This window comes from Neolamprologus multifasciatus, chromosome 11 (assembly GCF_963576455.1).
Source record: "Neolamprologus multifasciatus chromosome 11, fNeoMul1.2, whole genome shotgun sequence".
Taxonomy (NCBI): domain Eukaryota; kingdom Metazoa; phylum Chordata; class Actinopteri; order Cichliformes; family Cichlidae; genus Neolamprologus; species Neolamprologus multifasciatus.
The window spans coordinates 1422605-1439308 of NC_140449.1; the positions used below are offsets into that span (position 1 = coordinate 1422605).

The 16704-nt window shown below is 39.2% G+C and overlaps 1 long non-coding RNA gene across 1 annotated transcript; it reads right to left on the reverse strand.

Annotated features, from left to right (window-relative positions):
- Window positions 1–1768, reverse strand: LOC146507544 (uncharacterized). Its single transcript, XR_014876771.1, has 2 exons — window positions 1431–1768; window positions 1–869 (listed from the first exon to the last, which is right to left on the reverse strand). It is a non-coding gene; the product is annotated as an uncharacterized LOC146507544 (long non-coding RNA).
- Between the last annotated feature and the right edge of the window lie 14936 nt (window positions 1769–16704).

Genomic DNA, 16704 nt, shown 5'->3' on the forward strand with positions numbered 1-16704 from the left:
GCGTCAAAGATGTGCGCCTTTTTTGACGTCACACTGTGCGCCACGTTATTGTTTCGGTGAAATGAATTTCTACAATACTGTTACTGTTAATTGTCTCTGCAGTGTTTAAATGCTTACATATACACAGTTACTGTCCCTCCACACATACAACTCGGTTCTGCTTCTATGCCCCAGCTTTGTTTACTATTTCCCACCGAGGCTTCTAGACTTCTGATTGGCCAACATTTCTACACGGTTAGGAATATAGCGCCACCTGTTGCTTTGGCATGTTCCTACACAGCAAATCCAGCATGTCCAAATTAACACTGTCAGATTTGATTTCAACACTTTTAAAGTGTCTATATGGGTAAAACACCAGAGAGTGTTAATTTAACTCTTTTTGGAGAGTTGGTATGTTAACTCTGATTTAGTGTTAAACACCAAATCTCTCTGGAGTTGATAATTTAACACTTGGTGTTAAGAGTTTATATATTAACTCTCAAAGAGTATTTTAGTTTAACTACGTAAGAGTTATCTTCTAATTAATTCTAAAAAGCGGGAATTTTACTGTTCTGAACTTCTAGAAATTTCTTTTGGAAATAAACATTTACTAAAAAGACGCAATGGTTTTTGAAAAACATTTATTCTGAACTGTGCACCACAATTTCAAAACATTTTCTGAAAGATGTAACAGTGTACATGTTCTCACTTTCATTAGAATTTCGTTTATCAAAAGGTCTGACATAGGTGAGCTGGTAAATGCAAATAACAGCATTCTCATCACTTATTTCAATAAATACAAAATACAATATGCATGTCCTTCATTCATCACTTTGTGGAACTGCAACGCACTTCTGCTCTCCCCCATATTCCATCTTCACAAGCATATCCTATGTGGAGATTGAATAAAAATTAGTTGACACTAATTAATGGCACAAATCAATTGCAGCACAGTAAAAAATAAAAAATAAAAAATAAAAAAAAAGGAATCCTTTTTGAGACATTACTTGTGTAAAGTATTTTCCCAAAAGATAAGGACACAGGCAACAGGTAGTACTGAACTAAATGTAAAACCGTGTGCACAAAACTCTGGAGGGATCTAAATGCTAACGTAGAACCCAGTCAGGACATCTGCTACTGCTGTTTGCTCGTTTTTTATGGGAGATCGTTTTCAGGCTTCAAGTAGCACCATTATACCAACATTTCACATTCTAGACATTGTTTTAGGTGTATTTGACCAAAAAATTTAACCGAAAATTCACATGCAAGCTTTTTTTCAAGGCTGTGGTATTTGCCGAAAACAATACCTTTCAGCTAGCTAAAACAGCGAGCGGTGCTATCAGCGAGCAACACGGCTAATGCCTTTCACACAGCTTTGTCTCAACTCCAAAGAGCCACAGAAGTAAAAGCTAATAATAATAATTGAAACAATCTTTGAAAAAATGACTTACCAAGCATGGCAAACAACTCAAATATGTAGAGCAAAATGTTCTGAAACGGCTTCACTTCAGCTTCGATTGGAGCCGTGCTGGGGGCGGAGTCTGTGAATTTACTCTATTAGTGTCATAGCCCCTGTAGGAGTTCAGAGTTAAGAGGTCAAGAGTTAATGTTTCCATTGTAACACCTCCAGATTTGAAATAGAAACACTCATTTTTAACACTCGATTTTAACTACTATCATTTTACACCTCAGAGTTACATTAAAAGAATGTGACTCTACTTAGAGTAAAATTAACTCTAAGACTACTAACACCAAAACATTTAACACTTTTGAATTTGCTGTGTAGCAGCGTTTTCCTTCATTTTTGCCTTCACGTGTGGACGGGATTATTTTTTAAAACGAAAATGGAAAATCTCCATTTTCAAAAATACCTGTGTACGTGTGGACGTAGCCCCAGGCTCAGGCAGCGGTGGCCATCTGCCGTGGCCATTTGGGGGAAAAGAGAGAAGTAACACTAGATTCTGTTATTAAATAACAGCAAAACAGTACATACTGGGTTTTACTACAACATACTTGTTTTTGTTTGTTTGTTTGTTTTTTCTTAAAAACTTCTGCATAATCTCTTTTGGCTTCCTTCACCTGCCTTTTAATCCATGATTGTTCTGACTAGCTGCCTCTCTAAATAGAAGGTTTCAACAACAGGTGGGTGGAGCTTCTGTACGCTCAGTTTTGGTAATCTCAGTTTTTGGATGTAGTTAGCATTGGGGACTCAACACTGTAAATGTGACCAAAACACAAACATCTCTGGGTTTCCTGAACGGCGTAGACCGAGAGGTTCATCTTCAGGTTAATACTTCTGAGACATTTCCCTGGTCCCTTTTTCAAATCACCTCGTTTTGACTGAGAGCTAATATGTTAGACTGAGAGAGTTGAGGTTAACACCTTGGATGAAAATAATCTCCATTCCCACGTCATTATATTGTGATAGCACTGCACTAATAAACACTGGAAGAGTAATCTTCCAATTTAGGAGAGAAACAAAATATCCTGGAAGAGGTGTGTTAAAACTGCTTAGCTTATAAGAGAGAAATTTCATTAACGGTCTTAAAAAAATAATATTAATTGATAAGTACAGCAACTTACTATTTGCTTTAAAATGAGTGCTCTTTTGAGTGAAGCTAAAACAGTTTTACTCAAACTGATAAACATTAAAAGCATAAGATATAATTTACATGTTCTGTTGATGAAGTTGGTATTTCTAATTAATTAAATGTTCCTTCTGAGCCAAACTTTTCTCTTTGTTAACTTCCACTTTCCGCTGCTCTTTTTAAAGAAAGCAGAAGAAAAGTAGAAGTCGGGCTATCTGGTGCGAGGTTGGCAGGCTGGAATCACAGTGGCAAAACTGCTGCTAATTTCTTACTTCCCTTTCCATATTTAAACTAGTGTTCAAACAGCGGTTTAAATAGCTGCAGTAGTACATCATTAGTTCCTTTCTAGGCTCAGCGTGCAGAGCTGTAGGAGAGGGAGATAAATCAACATTTTATAGCTCCTAGGGGCACTGAGGATCAGACTGAGCTCTGCAGCGAGAAATTAAAGGCTTCTTAATGGGCCGCACAGCTGAAATGTATTACTGTATCTGGGAGCATGATGACTTCCTTGTATATTCTCATATGGACAAATAAAAGCCCTGTGTGACCACTGTAACACCCTCAGACTCACCATTTGGTCTCAATAAGCTATAGTATAGTGGACAACAGTCTATGTTTAAGAGGCAGATGCTGAAATGTGTTAGGTTATAAAGAATAGCTAGAGGTTGCATGTACTGTACACTCAAATGAAAACGTAAACATAGCACAAATAATATAGAGCTTTTCTACACTACCTGAGCACTCAAAGGTCTTTATACAATATGCCTCCATCCGTTCACACAAGCACTTTAAGTACTTTCTATCTAGATGTTGCATTCACACCACCACAACTTGGGGTCAGTATCTTGACCAAGGATATTTGGCATGCAGACTACAGGAGCCAAAGTTCAAACCACCAACCCTCCGGTTAGCGGATGACCTTCTCTGCAGCTATCCCACCACAGACTAACGTAGACTTAATTCTTCAAAGAGAGGCTCCAGACAGCTGCAGCAGCAGGTGAACCGACTGTCAGTTAATGACCCCTCAGCTGCTATGAAAGGCTTCTAATCCTGTTAGTAATTTTAAAAGTTCATCACAAAAAGATAAAGTGCTCCATCCACTTTTTAAAGAGGCAGAATTCAATCTTTGAAATATTTTCATGGTAATGTGCTTCACAGTGTGATTCAGCACAACATTTGCCACATTTCTCAGTACAACTGAAATCAGCAGTACTGACTCTCTCTGGACAGCTGAAATCTTTTTGTTACTTAAGGCACCATTCCTTCCTCTCTTCCTCTCATCGTTGTGTGTGTGGGTTTCAGATGACTTTACCCTGTCTCCTTCTGAAACAGACCAGGTGAACTATAATGCACAACTATACTATACTGCATACAGAGTTACTTTACACACTTTCCAGCATTACATGGGAGATCTGTGCTGCTTTCCTTACTGGGAAAAACTGGGCTGCTCCAGAAGCTAGGTGGAAGCATGGCGTGGGGCAAAGCTGAAGATCCTGCAGTGTCATGCTCCATTGGGTCTCTGATCAGACTCATTTAGCAATTATATGTATTTTGAAAAGTTAAAGTGGAATTAAAAGATCTACCCTCTACCACTTTATGTTCGAATCTATGTGTTTCCTACCTATTGTCCTGATTCTTGATTTGAGGTATGAGACAGACGACTGGAGGTCCATTGTGCGTCAAACAATGATTTTATTTAAACACATATATATGTGGGAAGCCGAGCACGATCACTCAAACAGCATCGATCTTCTTCAGACAATAAATGAGGAGTCATATATATAACATCAGGGTATCAGGAAATATAACGCCCCTTGTGCGTCCAAGCAGATAGACAAACTGCATCAGTTCCAGTAATTCCAGCCTGGACATATTCTAAAAAAGAACAGTTCCTTCCTCTGTTCCTCCAGATGCTTCCTGTTATTTCATTTACTGCACTTATCTGTGGAACTTAAACTGTCACGTATGCAGGTAAAACAACTCTGCAGTTTCAAGCAAAGCAAGTCTAGATACAGGCAGCCTGGGTGTGTGTCTTGACCTCAGTGCATGACCTTACTCGACAAACAAAGACATTACAGAAGCATACTTCCTGACTCCGTTTGAGTCATGTGTTACCAGGCAGACTCCACTGCAACAGGCTGCTGAGGGCACCCAGGCCTTTATTCTATTTCTATATAATATGTGGTGAATTGTACTGTAAGCATGTATACAATCCTTTCAATAGCTGTGGGTCACTTTACTCAATAGATCGGTCGAACATCGCGGCGGCCGAAGCTTCAGACCATTAATTAACTTGACCGAGCTTCAACTCTTTAATTAGCACAAAAATGCAATATGTGTATAACATGATTACAGCTGCACCTGCAATGAAAGATTATTATGTAATTCAGCTCACCCCTGAAATACAGACTCTAATGTAACATCAACAGTTTCAATAAATGTGTTTCAATAAATTCTCTAATGAAATGATAATGATAAATCATAAGTGATAATAAATCATAAGTGATGCAACAATAATAATGATGGTTATGAATAGTAACAGTAAAATAATTTTCTCATCCCAACACTATGGACAAAGCAGGGTTAAACTGAAAGTTGTTATGAAGGAAGTCCAAGGTATCAGAGAAAAAATGACAAAAAGCTTTTTGTAGTTTTATTTAGTTACAATGTTTATTTAGAGACTGAATGATGAATGAAGAACAGATATTTTTGCAGAGAAAGTGCTGAATGTTTCCTTTCTGGAGGAAACTGCCACAGCCAAAGCCAATAAGTTGGACTCTTGGGCCACTTAATTGAAATTTCATGAGGACATGTGAGGCAGCTTGACGTCCCTGTGTATAACTTGGCTCCATCCAAGACCCCTCAGGATGATCTGAGAAAGAGATACAGGAGTCTATGGAACAAGGGAGTTTCCTACATTGGCCTCACTTTCTTCTCAGAACCCTCCTATAGTGTGACAGCACTTCTGGAGATCCATACTAAAAACTGGTCTTTCCACGACTCGCAACTCACTGTCCAGAAAGTACCCTGAGTAGTCCAACTTCTCCTTGTAGATCTCCAAACTTCAGCATTGAGGTTCATAGATTACAAGGTGCACCTTCTGATGGTAAAACATAGAAACCAGGTGATATACGAGCTGCTTCGCACGTGACTTGACATGAGACAGGGTTCAGATGTGAGCACTTTTAAATTTCAAAGACTGCTTTGCAAAATAGAAAAATACTCACCAGTTTTTAAACCTTGTATCCTCCGAGGAGATGTGCTTAATGGCCAACTGCAAGAAAACAAACGCAGGTGGTTTAGCTGCTGCTTTCAAAGAGATCTGTAATGTGTGTGAGCATGTGCTTATAAGACTTGCTGGCAAAAACTTCCTCTCAAAGAAGCTAACGTGCAACAAACTTCCTACACCGATGGGATCAAGATGAGGAGACTCGTCCTCGAAGTTGTCTAAAAATACATACACAACTTTTGTTTAACTTTACATTTCTCTTTGCAATCCTATCTAGTCCTTGGTTTTAACACACTCAGTGTTCAATATGTGTAATGCTGCTTCTGTGCATGGTTACTCACCTTGCACAGAAGCAGTATTACACATTTAGTTTCACACCATCAGCTTATCACCAGGCCTTCCTCTATCATTCTGACTGAATCCTTTACTGTCAGCTCGATGAGGTTCCTGTACCTTGCTATCTTGCTGAAATTCTCTGCTGCATCACCAGCTCTTTTCTTTCTCACATTAGGATGGTGTGGGGGGGTCAGAGGACTCCTCTCTTTGACGTAATATCTTGTTATTCTCTATAAAATTAGAAAACATTTGTAGTTATTGTGTCAAACATCATGACCACTTGAAGTATGGTTTTGTACTGAGATTGATGAGTCATATCAACCCACACTGTGGTCAAGTGAAGAGTGAATGAGTTAAATGAGAACAAGTTTATAAGCCTGGGAATACACTGGGTGCCAGGGCCAACCGTAAGAACTCAAGACAAAGTTTAATTCCACCAGACACATGTGAATATGTGCAAAGGGTTCGTCAACTAAACCCAGAGGGAACTTTCCATCTGCTCATACAAACAGCAGAATCTATATTAAATATCATCTGAAAAGCATTGTCGAGGCTTTGCCAAGAAGCACTAAATTAGGGGGCAGAAGTTTAATAAAATAAGCACCTCTTGTGAAAATTTACAGGACGTGACAAAAATGATGATTCAAACAAGATTAAAAGATACAAATGCTGGAAAAACAAATGTCTGTATTAACTGAGTGAAGACTTTTGCATTCATATGATAGTTTTAGGATATAAAAAATAAATTAACCTGCCAGTCAAAGCAGTCATGTCCCCAACTGGAACATTAATAGAATTCAAAGTGATGAAGTCTATAAAATACTATCCTCATAAGGTTGTAATGAAGGGTGGAAACAGCTACATAGAACAAAACCATTTTTGAGACAGGTTGTAATCATGTTAATTTCAGTGCTCAGGTTGGGCGTTTCAACATTTTAATCTTTTGGGGTTTTACTCAGTATTAAATCCACTATCTGGTCAGTTTGGAGGCTGTTTTTAACTTCAGTGGCACATCACAGTGTTCCCTCGCTATAACGCGGTTCAACTTTCGTTGCCTCGCTGTTTCGCGGATTTTTGTGTGCAATTTTGCATGCTTTTCTTGCTTTTTGTTTTGACAGCGCATTGTGTTCTGCAGCCTATATGGCTGTAGACCATTGTCAATCGATCTCGTGCTGTGTCTCCTGTACAGTACAGCAGGATGCGTCCAGCTTGTCAAATTTAGATAAATCTTCGATTGCTAGCAGTGTGACTCTCTTCCACAGCATGTCTTTATCCTGTCTTCCTTCTCTCACCCCAACCGGTCGCAGCAGATGGCCGCCCCTCCCTGAGCCTGGTTCTGCCGGAGGTTTCTTCCTGTTAAAAGGGAGTTTTTCCTTCCCACTGTCGCCAAAGTGCTTGCTCATAGGGGGTCATATGATTGTTGGGCTTTTCTCTGTATATATGAAGCGCCTTGAGGCGACATTTGTTGTGATTTGGCGCTATATAAATAAAATTGAATTGAATTGAATTGAATTGAATTGAAGTGCTGTACTCTATCTTTGTAAGTTTTCTCCCAGACAAACACAACGATATGTCAACAAAACGTTTTGCACCATCAAAGGCACCTGCGGTAGCACCCAAAAAGCAGAGGAAGATGCTACCATAGCACAAAAAGTTGGACATCTGGACATGCTAAAGGAAGGTGGAAGTTATTATGGACTTACTTATTACGGATTATGGGGCACATTAAGCGAAACAAAACAGTCAGATAAGTCAAACTTTACTCAACTTATTCTTCTTGCTTCCTCTACGTCCATACCATTGATTCATTAATGTTGAATTCTCTGGCAGCTGATCTATTCCCATGTTCTGGACCTGAAAACAGGCTTTGATCTTTGGTTTCATTCTGTAATACTGGACTTATTTTTCTAGAAAGGTTTCAACTTTGGGAGTTGAGAGAGAAAAGTGTGCAAATGTTCATGCCTGTCTGAGAAAAGTGTATAAAGTGTGTAGTGAGGGGTTTTACAGTCTTAAAGCATCTATAATAAATGTAAAAAAATAAAGTTGGCTACTTCGCTGATTTCACCTATCGTGGGTTAAATCGTGCAATAAACGAGGGACCACTGTATATAAAGCAATGAAAGACTTATTGGGCTCAGATTAAACCCCATTTTATGCCCCTTTCTTTAAAGCTGCTATAATCTATAACCTCGTCATCTGTTGCTCATTAGAATAAAACTGTAACGTAAGCTGCAAACCCAATCAAATCACATGATCCATTGATCCATTGCCTTCATCTTGTTCTTGTTGCTCGAAATTTGGTGGACTCCAGGCCTGGAGATGTATGCTTTTAGCAAAGTGATGGAGTGCACCAACCTTCTCAAGCAGTCTGCACTCACTCTTACTGAACACTCAAAGAAATTTTACTACAAGCCACAATCACCTGTTCACACAGCATTATTCCCCATATATTTATCACAAAATAAATTAGATTCTGAATAAAACACCGGGGGCAATTTGGAGTTCATGCTCTTCCTCAAGTGAGTAGAGCACTCACCCTTCGCGCCCTGAGCAACAGCCAACAAGTTCTTCAAGACTGTTAGAAAACAACACAAAAGATAACATGACTATTTTCAAAGAGCTGAGCACTGTTTGGCAACATTTCCGTAGCTGAACAATATATATTTGTTCCAGTTTGCAAGGCTGTAAACAGCACAGAGATATACTTTCCATTACCTCTACATTACTCCGAACACCAGTCACCATGGCTCAACACCTGCAGCAATAAAGAATCGCTAAAAGACCAAACAGAAAGAACTGAAACACAGTTTATAGTGGACCTATTCTGTCTATTTCTAGCTCCATATTTTTTATTCTTGGACTCTGGTAGGTTAACTCTGTATGATTCCTAATTTAAAAAACAAAACAAAAAACAACCAACTTCAAACTAACTTTTTGTGATTGGCTCCCCACACTCTCTCACTTGACTTGTTACAGAGCCATAAGGATGTCATACTGGTCGATACTGTTTACTACCATATTCTTAAGGGGGATCCAGCGGCGTCACAAAGAAGTCTGTATACAATGAAAGTGTTTGTGAGCAGTTTGGTTTGACAGAAATGCTCGAACTGTATTTATGATGCAGGATTTTAGTTTACTCCAAATAATAATAATATATACTGTGATGGACCGAGCAGTGAAAGAAACTTAGGCACAGGTTAAAGTCCAAAAAAATGATTTTTTTATTTAACCCAAATAACACAATTGGTTAACTCATGCAAAAAGAATAAAAATCTTGGGCCCATAAAAGAGGTCAAAATAACAGAACTCTACTCAAAGTTGACAACACTACTGATAACTCCAACAAACTGACCTAACTTAACGAGACAAAGGGGAAACTTAACTAGTGGCTGATCAGCCCATAAAAAACACAAGAAGGGATAAAACACACAAAACCTAACTAAACCTAACATAATGAACTCCAATTCACCCCCATGGTCCTGAGTTATGGCATGAACCAATTTGCAGTCTTCCTTTAAAGCTGGCTCCGCCCCTTTCCCACCTCTTGGCTCCTTAATCAAGGGACTGGAACAGCTGCAACTAAGGTAACTCAGAAATAGGGATGCAACGATACCAATTTTTTCAAACCGACACGATACCGATACTTAGATCTGAGTACTTGCCGATACTGAGTACAAAAACCGATACTTCTACCACACACACACACACACACACACACACACACACACAAATGCAATGAATTGGAAGACAGGTTTTATTTTATTCTCTGCCGATAAAAAATAAAATCGTAATAAAAATGACCACAAAAAAATTTCAAGTGAAAAATAAGCACTTCTGTTAAATTATTGCAGAGTCTCCACATTGTAATTTAACAAAATATCACTGAACTATTGGGCACTGTCTCGAGCTTTCAGAATAATAATTAAACACTTCTGTTTGGAATAAAATAAATACAAATTAGGTTTGAGAATAAACTTTTAAATTATTGCAGAGTGTCCAATTTCATATCGCAGCTCGAGTATGCTGAGAAGAATCCTATGCTTTCCACGACCGGCATTGGCTGGTCATCCAGAGTGATAAAATGAGTCAGAGCCTCTGTTATTTTAACTGCCCGTGGATTTTCTCTTGACATTTTTCATCGCTTTTCCAAAACCTGAGTTAAAGTTGGCTGTTCTGGTCCACACTGCTGACATTTTGTTTAGCCTAGCTACAGCAGCCTCCAGTTTCTCTTTTTTATCTGGAGCTGCCAGTCTCACTCGTCTAACCCTGTGCCTGTTTAGCGCGGGATGTCCCCCTAGTGACCAATCTAAAAACTACAACAGAAATGACAAGCCACCCTCTGACTAATGAAATAAGTTAGTATCGGTTAACTTTTACGAGTATGAGTACACACACATTTTACAGTATCGGCCCTGATACCAGTATTGGTATCGGTGCATCCCTACTCAGAAGACAAAAGATTAATCACACATAACAGTGTAAACTAAAATGTGCGCACTTATTTTAGAATGCAGTGTTATGTGGATATGTGAATGAATTCTAAACCAAAACCAGTTATTTATTGTCCTGTAAATTAATTCCTATATTTAAAGAAAGACAAATGTGAATGTAATGTCACTTATAAGCCTCTACACTAACATGCTGGGTATTACCACTGTGCGGCTGTAAGTGCAGCCATCACATATACAAAAGAAATATTACAACTCTGCAACTACTTTGTTTGAAGCACTGCTGTAAAAACTGACTGAAATGTACAAACTGAGAGGACTACTCCACTGTCAGATGATTTTATAGGATATAAAGACGGAAATGTGAGCTGCAGATCAGTCGCTTAATCATGGAGCACAGCACTAAGGAGAAGAGGCGGGAATTTACAGAGCTGTAACTCTAACTATGACATGTACAAGTGCAGTATGTATCTATGATACACAGACAAGTTTAGAAAAAAAAACAGGCCTTTTAGGTCACACTTTTTCATATGCAGACTTTAAAATTTGAAACTTTAGCATCTATCTTTGTAACAATGTGTACACGTCAGAAACTAAGGAAAACCTCACTTTAAACAATTATTTAAAAAGTTATAATAATCCATCATGTGTGAAATGTGAGCAAATGAGGTACTGCTAACAAAAACTTGACACTAACACAGCATTACGGAAGTGATTATGGAGGCAAAATACACCTCACAGAAATTACAGCTGTTAGAGAGCTGTCTACATGCGAAAATAAATGATGGATCGCCACTTAAATCGGTCACATCATTGCACATCGATCTGCTTTCTAAATGACAGTTACATCTGCCTAGAGAAACTGCTGGCAGGACAAAGCTGTGCAGACGATTGGTGACAGCACATTAAGGGTCTCTGTGGTTCAGCAGTCAGCATTAATGGGCTTTTCAGGTCTTTTCTTCCACCAGTTTTCTCTGCACAAAGCTACATCATTACGATGGGGCGCCCGGCTACCAAGCACCAGGGTCAGACTTTTAAAGGAAATAGAATTGGTTCCAAACAAAGATATCACTGTTACTCACAACATCAAAGACAGAGCGTAGCAGTTTCATGTCCTACTTACAGGTCGCCACTTTCTGTGAGGGTCAGAAATTACCCTACGCCTGTTATTCATTTGGAATTCTTTTCATCTACCTTGTTGTTTCTCAGGGTTTCACTGATCATCAGTGTGACTGATGGTAACAAGGTGCCCCCCCACTGCTGTGTCTGATACTGACTGGGTGTGTGTGTCTTCAACCAAACCTAAGAATACAAATAAATAATCCATAAATGTTCAAACAGCTCACACACATTTACTGTTTATATTCATTGTTGTGCAGTGCTGAGTGCTTTCAATGTGGATGCACAACTCTGTGAAAACGACTGAAAATGATAGCATGGACGCGGAGCGTTTTCAGATGAAAACGCAATTTTCAAATTTATCCGGGCTAGTGTAGACGTAGCCTAACATCGGGAAGAAGACACGGCGCGGGGGTCGGGAACACACTGGGGATTTATTATTGTAGTGTATAATTTGCTTCACTTTAAATAAACGCACTGCTTTCATCGCACAAAGTCCAACATTTTGTTCCTATTTCCTCACATCCCCACAGTCTGCCAGCGCAGCCCTGACAAAGGGAAGGAAAAACTCCCTTTTAACAGGAAGAAACCTCCAGGAGAACCAGGCTCGGGGAGGAGCGGCTATCTACTACGACTGGTTGGGGTGAGAGGAGGAAGACAGGACAAAAGACATGCTGTGGAAGAGAGCCATTAACAGATAGTGAGGAAGAAAGGTGACTGAAGAAGGAGTACTTAATGCATCATGGGAATCCCCCAGCAGCCTACACCTATTGCAGCATAACTAGCTACAAGGGCGTAGATTTGGTTTTGGCGTTGGTGGGGACGGATGATTCAACCACCGAACTCTGCCCCGTTTCTTTTTTTCCTTTTTGTCTTTGCTTCTTGATTTTAAAAAAAAGGAGAAATATACTTGCCTATATGCTATTCTACATGCTTTTAAACCATTTAAAATTACAATACATAGTTTTACATGTGAATTATATAATGTTAAATTACTATTAAACAAATGACTGACTGAGTATTTTAGGCTTTAGTTTACTTCAGCCATATTCCATATAAATCAGGTATCATACAAAAATAAAAATAGCTTCAAATACAGTCATGACAATAAAAGAATATGACTTTAAGGACTTAACATCATTACTTCAGTTACACCAACATCTCTGACACATTAGCACTAAGGGAACACTGAATGACCTGCTGGTTTTTGTCCATAAAACCACTCATCTAAGATTACCACGGAGTAAAAGATCTCTCAGCAAAATTATGCAACATTTTAAGCACACTATACAAACATTACTGATGAGTCACTCGTCAGTAATGTTTGTAGGCTGAGTGCATTTTTAAAACAATTTGTGCAAACTGCACTACAAGGTGGAATATTTGCAAAATCATGATGATATTTTGTCTCAAAAAGTAACCCTATGAATATGTCAGTGCCATTAGGATGAAATTATTGTCACCAACATTTTAACGTTAGACATATAATTTTAACAGCCTCTGTAAACTAATATCCTGGCTGCTCGAGGCTCCGTTTTCTCTGACAGTTTCAATCAAAATTAGAAATGCTGCTCTGAGACTGAGAGAACTAATAGTGCTGCTTGTTGCGCAGTTAGTTACCAAAACACGTTATTCATGGTTACATACAATTTTAGACTGCTGTAGGCCAAAGCCTAGCATAGCCTGTAACGTTATTATGACGGACACATTTTATGAGCGAACTTGGCTTTAAGTGACTTACAGGTTTCTTTGAAAAACACTTTCTTATATCCAGGTTCTTCCTCTTTGCTGCCATCCTCCTCTCCTCCTCGCAGGGCAGGTTTCCCGCTGCTAAAACTAAACAGAGCTCCCTGAAAGGCACAGCCAATCACATTGGCCATATTTGTCACATGACGTAAAACTCCAGTAGAGAACGTAATTTAACTCTTTCTGCACCGCTGGGTGAATGAGACGTCGACAGATGTTTTTTTTCTTTCTATCAGGTTAGTTTTTCTTTACTCGAAGAGATCAAATTATTGGTGGGGACACGTCCCTTCCGTCCATGCCAAATCTACGCCCATGACTAGCTAACTACACTATCTCACTAAAGTGAGGACATCCCTCACATTTCTGTAAATATTTTGTTATATCTTTTCATGGGACAACACTGAAGATAGGACACTTTGATACAACATAAAGTAGTCAGTGTAAATTTGCTGTAACCTAAAAATAAGTCAACATACAGCCATTAATGTCTAAACGCTGGCAAGAAAAGTGAGTACCAGAAGTGAGTCTTTACCTTGGTCTTGCCTTCATCATGGTCTTGACTAGACCTGGTATAATCTCCAGACAGTAAATCAGTATAACTCTCCTACAGGTATAACGCTTCAAGTATAGTTTGAATTTGTAAGATGCTGAGGGTTGCAACGTCAATTTAGAGAGTTATGTATGCCTATGGCACAAAGCAGCAACCTTAATAGCAACCTACATAAGTATTGCTTACTCACAAATGAATCACTCAGGAGCATCCCAGACAGCTACACTGTCCCACACAATCAGTTTGTTTTTATAGTTGAATTGTTTCCCAGCAAACGTCTTCAACTTGAGTCTGAGCCTCATCACAGCGCAGCTGTTGTAAACTTTTTAATGTAAAAGTTTGATCCTATTCATCACTGTCTGAGCCAGTCAGTGATTGCACTGAGGCACACCATATATTATTTGTCAAATTTGTTTGATATTCCTACACTGGTCAGCTCTATTTGTTACTGTAACTGGGAATTTTACTTTCCAAAAAGGAGGGGCTTGGTCTTCTTGGCTCCACCTAGTTAATGGGTTCCTTGTTCTCACTCTTCAGCCTGCAGATCAGTTCCACGTCAGCATCATCAGTTGCAGTATTAGGGCCAGCTTCAACACACAGTCTTCACCAGATTGTCAACTCTTAACTTAAGAAGCTTCTCGGGAGGGGCCGTGCTAACACCTGCTGCTCTCTGGCAGCAGCACCATGCCCTCCCGTGTTTTAAAAGCACTTTAGAACAACACGCAGCAACACTACACATGAGCGGGAGGAGGGCGGTATGGGGTCATCACACCCCCCCCGTTCTCTGTTAGCCATCAGGGTGGAGGGGCTGGGCGGAGGTTAGGGGTGGGTTTTTATAATCGATTTATCGATTAAAATCGATTCTGGCTTGGATTACGTAAAATCGATTCATTAAAATCCTGAATCGATTTTTTAATATAAATTTATTTTGTCCGAAACGCCAGAATCTCAGGTGAAATCTCACAAAATTTCAACAACCACCAAACAGCTAAGACAGTAAATGAGAGCAGGAACACGGATTCTGCACAAAGACTTAAACACACAACGCAACCAGAATCAGTTAGATGTCGCCTTTCTCACAGTCGGGGCTGAAAGCCGACAGCTCGCTGATTCTGATCTGTCGGCGGGTCGAGCTTTGTGTTCACGCCCTTTATGCGCTGATTCTAAAGCTGTTAGTTTGATCTCTCTCCAAACAATATTGACCGAACCAGCAGCAAAAGAAGATCCAAACTAGGCTTCACAAAAACATCGTCATGAATTCACTCTGACTTTTACTGTTTTGCTTCGACCACGATGCACAGCTCTCTCTCTCTCTCTCTCTCTGTACTGTTTTCTTCATTATTCGCTTGCTTGTTACGCACAAGTCTACCGTTGTTTACAGGCTGTCGGCCGACGTTTTTCTTTTTTTCGTTTTATATACTTCCGAAAGGAAAACCTAATTTCTGCCGTTCAATACTGAACAAATTTAAACTTTTTAAAATTATACAAAATGCAAAATGCCGTGTCTCTAATCAAACCGCTGTAACTTCAGAGGTAATGTTCATATGTTGATTAATGGTTTTCTTTCATTTTTGATCTACTGCAGAATATTTTTATAAAATCCCAGAACAGGAAAATCACCTTCATGTTTTTCTGTGTTTTATCTTCAGCTACTTTGACACAAAGGCCTCTGCTGTGACGCTCACACCTTTGATAAAGTCTTGGTGTGTCAGCTTCCTTTTTATAGATACAAAAATATGTAAAATGTACTGATCTGAATTATAATATTTCTGACTGTCAAAATTTCCCAGATTCAAATCAAATTAAATCGAATCGTGGATCGAATCGATTTGGGACCTTGTGAATCGGAATTGAATCGATTCTAGAAATCACTGACGATACCCAGCCCTGGCGGAGGTGTTAGCCGTCCAATTGGTGTTTGGGATGTGGAGCCTCCCTGCTGCTGCTGGGGGAAAGGGTAACATCTCCTGGGTCTAGGTGCCGTTTCCCCCTCTGGGGCGAGGGTACCTGGACCTGGGTTGTAAAGTATATTTGGGGAGTATGATTGTGTGTACATTGTCCATTTGTGTCTGTCTTCACATTGGGTGAGTGCTGAGTATTTGTATATATGTGCATGAGGGGGGAATGTACGTTTGTGTCTGTGTGTGCCTGTACGTCTGTGTCTATATGTCAGGTCGGATCTTAGACTCCGCCTCCCTGGGAACATCATAGGCCCTCACCACACTACCTGCTGGTGGCTGATGCCCTCAGGCGTCGGTGCGTTGGTGGTAGTGATGGGAATTTTGGCTCCCAACCGGCTCTTCGGGTTGTTTTGTTGCTTTAATTAATTGTTTTTTTTTTTATCAACAACAATAGAAAATTATGCACAAAATGAATTACTGATGTAAAAAATGTGTTTTTTATTTATATATGTTTATTATATAAATATGCTTTTATTTATTCACTCCACATAAAATGCAAAAAATAAATTATAAAATACAAAAGCTAAATCTTTACAATTCTACTTTTAACTATTTAAATTTTCAGCTTTTTCCTTTTAAACAAATTTAAAGTAAAACAACACAAAACACTGCAGACCACAACACAATAAAATATAAATTAATATGCAAAACAGAAAGAAGATGCATGTTCTCTGTCATATAGGCCAGGGATGATTTTTTGGGGGAGTGTTTTCCTGCTTGGAATTACATACATAGGATTCAGTGCATG